Source organism: Myodes glareolus, chromosome 3 (assembly GCF_982192425.1).
Source record: "Myodes glareolus chromosome 3, mMyoGla1.1, whole genome shotgun sequence".
NCBI lineage: Eukaryota > Metazoa > Chordata > Mammalia > Rodentia > Cricetidae > Myodes > Myodes glareolus.
The window spans coordinates 95,458,211-95,463,316 of record NC_142028.1 but is presented as its reverse complement, the minus strand read 5'-3'; positions in this window follow the sequence as shown (position 1 = coordinate 95,463,316).

Below are 5,106 nucleotides of genomic sequence, written 5' to 3'. Positions count from 1 at the left end.
GGTACCTGGAAATGTATAAGCAGGACACAAGGAAAAGACTGTCACACCTTTCTGAGGCAGAGTAAGACAGTTTTGAAAAAATTCCTGCCTCTGAAAATGGTCTGTCAATTACTCTATGTCTTAGCCAAAGTTGGTTGCTTCAATATTGCAAATGAGATGATATAGGAGGGCCTTCTGTATTCCTATTGCTTTCATTGGTTAAATAAAGAGACTGCCTTGGCCTTTTAATAGGGCAGAAAATTAGGTGGGCAAAGTAAACTGAACAGAATGCTGGGAGAAAGAAGCAGATTCAGGCAGACAATGAAGGTCCGGCCCAAGATGGACATAGGTTAGAATCTTCCCGGTAAGCCACCACCTCGTGGTGCTATACACATTAATAGAAATGGGTTAATCAAGATGTGAGAGTTAGCCAGTAAGAGGCTAGAGCTAATGAACCAGGCAGTATTTAAATGAATACAATTTTTATGTTGTTTTTTCGGGTGTAAAGCTAGCTGGTGGTAGCCAGGCGGGATGAAAAGCAGGCCTGCTTGCTTCATCGCTACAATGAGGCTTTGGGTGATTGCCCAGGAAGCCTGTTGTGTCTCTCATTTGTTGTACATTTTTGGAAGTTGTTTGATTGTGTTTCCTGCTTACTCAAGTAATATTATTTCCCTTCTCAGACCTTTGATAGGGTTGAATACTGGATAGTTGTAGTTACTTTTCTCTTATGACTTGATCAAGTTATTTATTATGCAAGACTTAAACTAGTTAGGATAGAATAATTATAGTATATATTTGTTCTTAATGTATAAAATTTTGTATTAGACTTAGAATTCTCTTATTTAAACAAAAGGGGGAAGGTGCTATAGAAAATCCGACAATGAGTAGCCTTTAAGTAACCGTCCACTTGGGTGCGGATGTAAAGCATGCATCCGTCCTCTTTCCAGTTGGAGAAAATCGATTTGTGAGTCTACCCCTAAATAAATAAAATAAATAAACCATTTTTTGCACAAGTTGTTTTGGTCTCAATATTTCTTCACAGAAACATTAAGTTTAGCTAAGACAAAAATTGATACCAGGAGTGGGGTATTGCTGTAACAGACATAATTGTGTTGTTTTGGAGAGGATTGTTGCTATAGGTTGCAAAATTATATAGTAATTGCTCATCCACCTTTTTACAAGCATCTTATCAGAACCAAGAAATCTGCTAAAGACTAAATCAAAAGACAATACTTTTTAGTATTATTGTTTTGTGAATAAAATGATTGTACTTTGCTGCATTTTTTTTTTGCTGTACCTAACACCTTTTCTGTTATATATTTGGAAATTAATTCCCACAGTTCAAAACTGTTCTGTGAGAACAGTTTCTCACCTCCAGCCCTTAATTTCTCTCCTCAAGGTAAGTACAGAAATCTGCCTTCCTGTAATTACGTTTATCAGCAAATATTTGGTCAGAGTTTAGGGTCCAGGCAAAAAGCATCCCATTTAAGATATTCACAGATAGATCCCGGCTTCCATCCAGAGGGCCATCGGAGGGGTGAGTTTGCTTCGGGCCCGCGGCAGGGGCCCGGCGAGGAGGAGCTCGGACTTTTCCCGATCCGATAGACTCCCAGGTCACCCTGCAGTGCTGGCTCCACCCTGCTAAGCTCTCCTGCCTGCCATCCCAGCTTCCATCCAGGTACAAATTCCTATATTTCTCCCTTCCCTCTGGGGCCATAAAATTTCCCCAGCTCAGCTGCCTTGAGCTCTGGGCCTGGGCTGTAGGCGCTTCCTGGCAGGAGGCAGTTTCTGGGTCTTAAAGGCCTCCCTGAGGACAAGTGGACCTGGTGTCAGCTCAGCGACATTCCTGACCAGCAAGGGGCCCTGACTTCTAGCAGAGGGCCATCAGAGGGGTGAGTTTGCCTCTGGCCAGTGGCAGGGGCCTGGTGAGGAGGAGCTCGGACTTTCCCCGACCCCATAGACTCCCAGGTCACCCTGCAGTGCTGGCTCCACCCTGCTAAGCTCTCCCACCTGTCATCCCAGCTTCCATCCAGGTCCAAACGCCTATACTTCTCCCTTCCCCCGTGGGGTCATAAAATTTCCCCAGCTCAGCTGCCTTGCGCGCTGGGCCTGGGCTTTAGGCGCATCCCGGAAGGAGGGAGTGCCTGTGCTTCAATAGCCTGCCTGAGGAAAGGTGGGCATTCTGTCAGTGAAGTCCCTGCCCACCAAGGGAACCTGACCCAGTACCAGAAGTTCCAATAGAGAGCATTTGAAGGAAGAGATGGGCAGACACCAAGGCAAGACCTCGTCCAACAATCTGAAAAACAACATGAAAACACCAGATCCCAAGGACCCTACAATAGAAGGACTTGAACACCTTAACCCAGAAGAAGTGGAAAAAAGTGCCATTATGAAAGCAATAGAGTCCCTTAAACAGGATATGAATAACTCCCTTAAAGATTGGATGAGAAGTATAACAAAAAGTTTGAAGAAATGAGTATAGAAATGGATGAGAAATATAACAAAAAGTTTGAAGAAATAAGTAAATCCGTGAATGATACCCTGAGAAACCAAGAAAAAACAATCAAACAGGTAAAGGAAACAGTTCAAGAATTGCAAACTGAAATGGAGGCAATGAAGAAAACACAAACCGAGAACTGGCTGGATATGGAAAACCTAGGTAAACGAACGGAGACTAAAGAATCAAACATAACCAAAAGAATACAAGAGATAGAAGAACGAATCTCAGATTCTGAAGATACCATAGAGAAAATAAATGCACCGGTCAAAGAAAACGGCAAATCCAACAAATTCTCTTCACAAAACATTCAGGAAATCTGGGACACAATAAAAAAATCAAATCTAAGAATAATAGGGATTGAAGAAAGAGAAGAACTGCAGATCAAAGGCCCAGAAAATATATTAAACAAAATTATAGAAAAAAACTTTCCCAATCTAAAGAACGATATTCCTATGAAGGTTCAAGAAGCATACAGAACACTGAATAGACTGGATCAAAAAAAACCATCCCCTCGCCATATAATAATCAAAACACAAAACATTCAGATTAAAGAAAGAATATTAAGAGTTGCAAAGGAAAAAGGTCAAGTGACTTATAAAGGTAAACTTATCAGGCTTACACCAGACTTCTCTATGGAAACCATGAAAGCCAGAAGATCCTGGATAGAGGTACTGCAGAAACTAAGAGACCATGGATGCAAACCCAGACTACTATACTCAGCCTAGCTATCATTCACTATCAACGGAGAAAACAAAATATTCCAGGATAAAAATAAATTTAAACAATTCGTAGTCACAAATCCAGCCTTACAGAAAGTAATAGAAAGAAAATCGCAACCCAAGGAATCCAACATTGCCATCACTACCTACAATAACCCAGACATCTAGCGACCCTTCACAACCACAACTCAAAGAAGAGAAACACACAAACTCTACTACACACACACACACACACACACACACACACACACACACAAATAATAGCCAGAATCAACAGCCACTGGTCATTAATATCACTTATTAATGGACTCAACTCACCTATAAAAAGGCACAGACTAAGAGATTGGATACGAAAACAGGATCCAACATTCTGCTGTTTCCAAGAAATACACCTCAACCACAAAGATAGACATCTACTCAGAGTAAAGGGTTGGGAAAAGGTTTTCCAAGCAAATGGACCTAAGAAATAAGCGGGTGTGGCTATTCTAATATCTAACAAAATTGACTTCAAACTAAAATCAATCAGAAGAGATGAAGATGGACATTTTATACTCATAACAGGAACAATTCATCAGGAGGAAGTCTCAATCCTGAATATCTATGCCCCTAATATAAAAGCACCCACTTATGTAAAAGAAAAACTTTTAGAACTTAAGGCAGTCATCAAACCACACACACTAATAGTAGGAGACTTCAACACACCTCTCTCACCAATGGACAGGTCAATCAAACAGAAACTCAACAGAGAAATAAGAGAATTACTAGAGGTAATGAATCTAATGGACTTAACAGATATCTGTAGAACATTCCACCCAAAAAGGAAAGAATATACTTTCTTCTCTGCAGCTCATGGAACCTTCTCGAAAATTGACCACATACTCGGTAACAAAGCAAACTTCCACAGATACAAAAAAATATTAGTAACCACCTGTGTCTTGTCGAATCACCATGGAATAAAGTTAGAATTCAATAACAATTCGAACACCAGAAAGCCTACAAACGCATGGAAGTTGAACAGTCAACTACTGAATCATCCCTGGGTCAAGGAAGAAAGAAAGAAAGAAATTAAAGTCTTCCTTGAATTTAATGAAAATAAAGACACAACATACTCAAACCTATGGGATGCTATGAAAGCAGTGCTAAGAGGAAAGTTCATAGTACTAAGTGCCCAATTAAAGAAAATGGAGAAAGCACATATTGGAGACTTAACAGCACACCTGAAAGCTCTGGAAAAAAAGAAGCAGACTCTCCAGGAGGAGTAGAAGATTGGAAATAATCAAACTGAGGGCTGAAATCAACAAAATAGAAACACAGAAAACAATCCAAAAAATCAATGAAACAAAAAGCTGGTTCTTGGAGAAAATCAACAAGATTGACAAACTCCTAGCCAAACTAATCAAACGGCAGAGAGAGAACATTCAAATTAATAAGATCAGAAATGAAAAGGGGGACATAACAACAGACACAGAGGAAATTCAGAGAATCATTAGATCTTACTACGAAAGTTTATATGCCACAAAGTTGGAAAATGTACAAGAAATGGATTGGTTTTTAGATAAATATCATTTACCAAAGTTAAATCAAGAGCAAGTGAACAATCTAAATAGACCTGTTAGTCGTGAAGAATTAGAGGCTGTTATCAAAAACCTCCCGACCAAAAAAAGCCCAGGGCCAGACGGTTTCAATGCAGAATTCTACCAGAACTTCCAAGAAGAGCTGATACCTATACTCCTTAAGGTATTTCACGATATAGCAACAGAAGAGTCATTACCAAACTCTTTTTATGAAACTACAGTTACCCTGATACCAAAACCACATAAAGACACAACTAAGAAAGAGAATTATAGTCCAATCTCACTCATGAACATCGACACAAAAATTCTCAACAAAATCCTGGAAAACCGATTT